The sequence below is a fragment of the Silurus meridionalis genome, chromosome 2 (genome assembly GCF_014805685.1).
Source record: "Silurus meridionalis isolate SWU-2019-XX chromosome 2, ASM1480568v1, whole genome shotgun sequence".
NCBI classification, from domain to species: Eukaryota; Metazoa; Chordata; class Actinopteri; order Siluriformes; family Siluridae; genus Silurus; species Silurus meridionalis.
This window is the reverse complement of record NC_060885.1, coordinates 4638745-4646131: the sequence shown is the minus strand read 5'-3', so window position 1 is coordinate 4646131 and position 7387 is coordinate 4638745.

The window sequence follows — 7387 nt, the reverse complement described above, 5'->3', positions numbered from 1 at the left end:
CAAAAAAAAAACTTTGCTCTATGTGCATGCAAATCTATTAACAATGTGATGAATGAAATACAAATTAGAAGGGATGAACAAACAGGAAGCTGGTACACAGAACGAAAACATTTCAAAAGGGCTATTAGGCAGTAGGTCAAGAAAACGAAAAGCTAATGTAGCGCCATAAAGAAATGCACAAATGTTCACATGCAGCAGAAAAACAGAGCTCTGATTTCACCTGACCGACCTGGTCATTACTCTTAATCTCGGGCATCTGCTCTGCAATGCAAACGCAATCTCACGATGGAAAAATCCAATACCCACCTCAGCACTGCTGTCAAAAAATAATCCGATTTATCTCGATTATTCAAATACATGGGAAAATGACACTTAAAAATATCAATGTAACCTTTTCATTGAATAATGAAGCTAACGGAGAGAGAGAGCAGACTACACACCATGGGACATGATTAAATGTGGTCATCGATTAACATATTAATGTCATGGAAATAAATGCTAGAACTGGCTCAAATGACATTGACCCTATATAGCAATGCTGAAGATAATGTAATAGAAAAGTGTGGGGAAGTGTGGGATTTTTTTTTTGTAAGAAATCCTATTTTCTGGAATCCCTGCAATGCAATGCAAAAAAAAAAAAGACCCAGATAACATCTACAGTAATTAAATCAGGATGAACTCAAAAATCTAAAATGACATTATTTATACCATATTTTGATTTTATTATTTTAACTTGACAGTATTTTGGCTGAGTAACACAATATTTTAAGATACATCAATTAGGTATACCATTATGACCACCTGCTTAATATTGTGTTGTTCCCCCTTTTGCTGCTTAAACACTTCTGACCAATTAAACATTAACAGCATTAATTACTTCAGCATTTTGAGCTACAGGAGCTCGTCTGTTGGATCGGACCGCACGGACCAGCCTTCGCTCCCCACATGCATCAGTGAGCCTCAGCCGCCCACAACCCTGTCGCCGGTTCACCACTGTTCCTTCCTTGGAGCACTTTTGATAGAGACTGACCACTGCAGACCAGGAACATCCCACAAGAGCTGCAGTTTGGGAAATTTTGGAGAAGCATCACAATTTGTCAAACTTACTAAAATTGCTGCCTAAAAAACATCTCCACCCACTAACAGGTGCCATGTTGAAGAGATAATCAGTGTTATTCACTTCACCACTCATAATGTTATAATGTTATGCCTGAATTGTGTATTTTTCATCAGTTTGACAACAATTTATGTTAAATTATTCATAGGTTAAAGGGAATATATTTTCAACTTACACTATATGATACAACCAGGTCCCCTGGTGGTCTAGTGGTTAGGATGTGGCGCTCTCACCGCTGCGGCCCGGGTTCGATCCCCGGTCACGGAACCAACCCCAGCCACTCTTAGTGCCGGTCCCAAGCCCGGATAAATGGGGAGGGTTGCGTTAGGAAGGGCATCCAGCGTAAAAACATGTGCTAAATCAAACATGCGGATGATCCGCTGAGATCGTTGTCATCTCCAGCAGGACATGTAGTGACCACACCACCTTGAACATCAACGAATGGTGTTTATAGATTGTATCTAAAGGTTGGCATTTCACTTTAAAATTGTGTTCATGTCAGATGTTTTTACCCATAATAACAAAAGAATCATGTGATTTCCCATTCTTTTTTTCCACAATGTATGATTCAGCCCCTGTACATCAACCTACCTCTTCATGTCTCTCTGAATTGTCTGTATACAGTATATTCAATACCTAACCAGCTGCCCTCATCATTCTACTTAAAGCTCTGAATGCTTATATGGATAATCTTCACATAAATCCACACTCTAAAAAAAGCAGGCCTTTATTTGATGTGGATTTAAAAATGTGGTTTTCGCTGGAGTAAAATCCTTTGGACAAAGAAGATTGCTGGTAAAAAAAAAACAAAGATGAGAATTCCTAAAGAACTAGAATGTAGAGAACAGTCTATCTCTTTATTTCAGCTGTCCCAAGAAGAAGAGTGTAAATGAAAGCTGTTTAATATTGAACAAATGGCTTCCGTAATCACCGGCTCATCTGTCTATCCATCTCTTCCTACACCTCTGCTAAAAGAATGTGTAAAATAAATTTGGTCTGAATTGTACAACAGTTTGAGAAGTTTTGTGTAAAAAAGAAAGATCTTGTAGGGAGTAATTGGCTACCTGATGAATTGCATTGGCTAAACTTGGGCTGAAGAAAGCTTTGTGCCTTGATGTGCACAACTCAAGGGCTAATGCTTTACTGGTTTGTGATTCAGCACTCATTTCATTTCCGCTGGTTTCAGACGAGCACTGTAACCTGTTACTTTTTAAAACAACCGAATACATAATCAGTTTGTTATAAGCTAGCTGGAAAACGCTAGAAAAAGAGCACCTTCTTAATAAGTAATAATAACAAAGGAGAAATAAGATCGTTTTGGCTGCGTTTATATATACAGTAATAAGGTTCAACAGTTCAAAACATTGACAGTATATATACTGTATATATATTATTTTGTAGCGTTTCTCTTGGGCTTCTCTGCTTCCAGTATGTGGATGTTAGATTTTTTTGTCCAATCAGATTTCAGCCTCTATGTGCTGCCATGCAATAGCACTTTATCAAGAATATTTCGAGGTTGAAGATTGGGCCAGCTCCATTTGGATCCCATTTTATGAAGATTTCAGACATACTTTGAGGATAAACAAACTCTTAATTAAGACTCAAAATAGCATTCTACATGTGCCTTTTTTCCATCATTGCACATTAAAGGCACTGCCATGGTGGAGTTTGGGTTGAATCTCAGATGATGTTGGATGTTGAGCTAATTTATTGCTTAGGAGAACCTGGTTTTACAACTTCAACTGACTGTAGAAAGAACATTATTAATAATCAAACACTCTGGTGTTCGTGATATTTATTACTCTCCAGTGTTTATAATGTTTTTATGATTTATAATCACACTCTTGGTGTCACCCAAATGAGGACGGGTCCTCTCAAAGTTTTTTCGTCTTACTATCTTAGGGAATTTTTATTTTCCACAGTTCGTCGGGGGTAAATACACACAATTCACTTACAATCAAATTTCAATATTACAATATAATGCTTGAAAACTGCTGTGAGACAAATGTCTAGTGTTAAAAGTGCTAAAAAAAACACTTGAATTGAATTAAATTTATTTTAATTGAACTGAACTGAATTTAATCGAATCAAATCAAATCAAAGGAGGATGCACATATAGAGCACATTCTTTTTTTTACCAAAGTTGTAAAATCACTGCATGTGTATTCTGCAGCATGTATGACATTTGATCATGTTTCTAATTTGGTTTGTCAAAAAAATACATTGGAAATTTGCTAATTCTATGCACTCTCTTAGACCGTGCTCCCATCTGCTACACTTACAGCTCATCAAAATTTCCATTCTTGGAATGAGCAATGTCTCAGATTATGATCCTGAAGTTAATTACATCTGAGGCCTGAATATGCACTAAATCTTCAATATGCACTAAATACGAGCCAATATGTGTTTATGTACTTGTAAACTATAAAAAGAGTTTACAAGCAGCACTCTACTTAATAATACAGTCAGAATGTAAATACTGATTACACTAATTACCCACCAACTCTGCTGAAGGAAACAGGAAGTGATATTTTCCATGAAAAGCACACATTGATTAAAAAGAGATGACACTGTTTAATGTATAACTGTAGATCTGTCAAGCTCCATCTCACTGTTTCATTAAAAATTTTTGTTGCATCCTGATACTGCAATTGCTTACATTCATTTTTCTCATTAATCTAAACTCAGTACCCCATAACAACAAAGTGAAAACAGAATTCTAGAAATGTCTGTAACTTTTTTATGAACAACAGCTGAAATATAACATGTAGATAAGTATTCAGACCCTTTGCAATAACAATTAGAAAATACAGTACTGTAGCTCAGGTGCCTCCTATTTCTCTTGATCATTGCTGAGATGTTTCTATACCTTGATTGGAATCTACCTGTGGTGGTTTATTGATGACACTGGACATACTTTGGAAAGGCACACACCCCTTTATAGAAGGCCTCAAAGCTGACAATGCAAGAAGAATCAGAGCAAGAACCTGGTGGTCACTCTGACTAAGCTCCTGAGATCCTGTGTGGAGAAAGCACAAAGTTTCAGAAGGACAACCTTCACTGCAGCCTTTCAACAATCTGTGCTTTGTGACAGAGTGGCTAGACAAAAGCTTAGTGCAAAACACATGAAAGCCTATGGTACTGAGTAAAGGGTCTGAATACCTACTGTATATACATGTGATTTTTTATTTCAAAAATTCAGACATTTTTAGAATTCTGTTTTAACTGTTTGTCATTAAGGGGTGCTGAGTGTTAATTGATAAGAAAAAAAAAATACAGAAACTTTACAAAAATGTAAATACCGTATTTTTCGGACTACTTTTTTCCTATGTTTTGAACCCTGCGGCTTAAACAATGAAGCGGCTAATTTATGAATTTTTCCTGGGTTTTTTCAGGAAATTTCCAAACAGAAACGAAAAAACGCACCTCACCTGTGTTCTGAGCTGCACGGCATCGGGAGAAAAAAAGTTTTTTTATACGATGCCAAAAGATAAACTCCCGAGATAAATAGTTGTGAAAGGAAGGAGGAAGACAGTGAACAATGACTTTCTTGGTCAGCTACTGTTTAGATACAAGCCATTGTAGCACGTTGAGTCTGGGTGAAGGGAGAGCTCACTAACTCCAGTTGCAACAGAAATCATATAAGCACAGACAGGTTTCCAAAACTCGTGGTTTTTTATTATTCTTGGCAACAGCGTTACGGGTTAGTCAAAGACACTTAGAAATGAGCATCAGAAAATAATAAGGACATAATCCTTACACACACGCAGTAATACCGGAAATGCAGTGGCGGGCTTTTCCCAAAATACAGCTATGCTCCTAAAGGAAGCGCAACATATTTCACCTGTTACACCGTGTGTAACGTGTCTTTCGTTAAAGCCTGTGTAAAGTTCATTAGTGTAGACACCTGCGGCTTATAGACAGGTGTGGCTTATTTATGTTAAAAGTAAAAATATTTATAAAATTCAGTGGGTGCGGCTTATATATGGGTGCGCTTTATAGTCCGGAAATTACAGTACTAACGAGGTTATCAGTTAAAGTTTATTAGATATGCTAGAACTACAGGAATAACCGTTTAGTTTGCTTCTTTTAAAACGTATTATTTTTCAAATAAGAAAAAAATACGGAAATTTCAAGAGGCCATGCATTATACATTTTTTCTACAACGCATAACCCAGTTTTGCCTTTGAGAAAAGCTGATCAATTACAGCCTCTAACCTAACTTGCCCTTTTTTTCAAGAAGGGTGGTAGTAATGGGGTTTTATCTAATGACCTTCTGATCGTAAGTCCAATATCTTCACCGCAGACTTATCTTATGATGGGGCAAATCAACACTGTAGATGGACTTCTTGTCCAGCCTATATATATATATATATATATATATATATATATATATATATATATATATATATATATAAATATATATACAATTTTAGGTGCTGAGAAAGCCTTTATTGGTCACATATACATATACAGTATAGTAAAACTTATTTCTATGCATATCCCAGCGGAATCTACAGTATACAGCACCACTGGAGTCTATAGGGTTAAGTGCCTAAGAACTTAGCAGTGCTATGATTTGAACCCAGATTTCCTTCTTATTAAACCATAACCTTAATAAAGAGTACATGATAATATTTTATCTCCTATCTCCTTGTGGACATTCTATCCATATATGGAACACCTGAGCAGGTCAGAACACCCATGCACTTACTGAAAATACTCATGGACAAAGAGAATCAGCAAAAAGACCAGATTTAAGCATAAAAGAAAGTAAAGATACCCAAGTAATCCAGGATAAAAGACAGCAGAGGAAACAAATGGACACAATAAAATGACTCTGTAGTTCCACAGAGGGAGAGAAAGAGCAAGAAAGAGAGACCTAATGAAGTCCCAGTGGACACTGATGCTCTTAATGCAGCATTACTTTCAGCCAAATACACACACTTTGCACAGAATAAACAGTACTTTTTTAGCTTTGCTGGGTGGAAAAAAGACCAGTGTTGGTGATTAAAATGAGCTTCATTGTAAATTCAGGTTCTTACATAAACAACTACATTATAGAAAATAGCAACTTTGCGGCTTTCACGCAACAGCAAAGGCCTCCAAGGTACAGTGTTCTCTAAATAGAACTCTTATGAATAATTAATTTAGATAGAAATGTAACACAACTATGTGTTCAAGGGTATTTTATTTTTAAAGTATTATTCTTCACTTCGGATCAGACTGATTCATTTTACATTTATGGTATTTGGCAGACGCCCTGATCCAGGGTAGCCTTAAGGGCCTTGCTCAAGGGCCCAGCAGTGCAGCTTGTTTGTGGTGGGATTTGAACCTGTGACCTTCCAATCCAAAGTCTAATGCCTTAACTACAGAGCTATGGCAGCGTTCCTGAGTTGTTGACGCAGCGTCTCATTCCCTCAGGGAACCAGGGTTCCATACATAACCTGAAGACGTTGCTTTACATGGAAAAAACTATTTATTTCATCATGAAGCCCTACCTCTGGATGGAGTTCTCTACAGTTGGAGACCACAATGTGCAGCTGAAGATTCCTTGAACATACTGAGAAACTCAAGAATGGATTTGGACTGTAATTGATATAACAGTCTACTACAATTGCTCAGGACCACATTTTGCATGTAAAGTTCTGCATTTAAATACCAATCACTGAACAGTACACCGAACAAAGATGGAACTGTAATGAATTGACATTTGGTGCCAATCAGATGAGAATAGGTTCCCTTTTGAGTCTGGCTCCTCTTAAGGTTTCTTCCTCATAATGTCTCTGGGAGATTTACCTTTCCACAGTCACCACTGGCTCACTCATGAGGGACAAACTTGCGAATTTTGCGATTTTTAATAGTCCTCTGCGATTGTTGCTTGTCACACTGTATGAACATGATCTGAAAAATACCTGTCTGAATTCTTACGTCATTAATCCGTGGCAAACATTCAGACCCACGTTTTCTCACTAATGGTAGCTGGCAGCGAACAAATACAATCTGTAGAGTTCGTTTTGTTCATGACAGGCCATGATTATAAAAATGTCATATTAACACATGAACACAAATTTCTCTTCTTGCTGTACCGTCCACCTGAATCGAGTCGACGTTTTCCCTGAGGTGTTTGAAGTTGTTGTGTTATGCACGTCATCAGGTTCGCCATTCCTATGGCGTTCTTTGTTTGACAGTCGTTGTAATGTAGGACAAAAAAAATCACACTGCAGAAAAAAGTCTCAAATCTTATGACACTGCAAGAATTTCATCAGA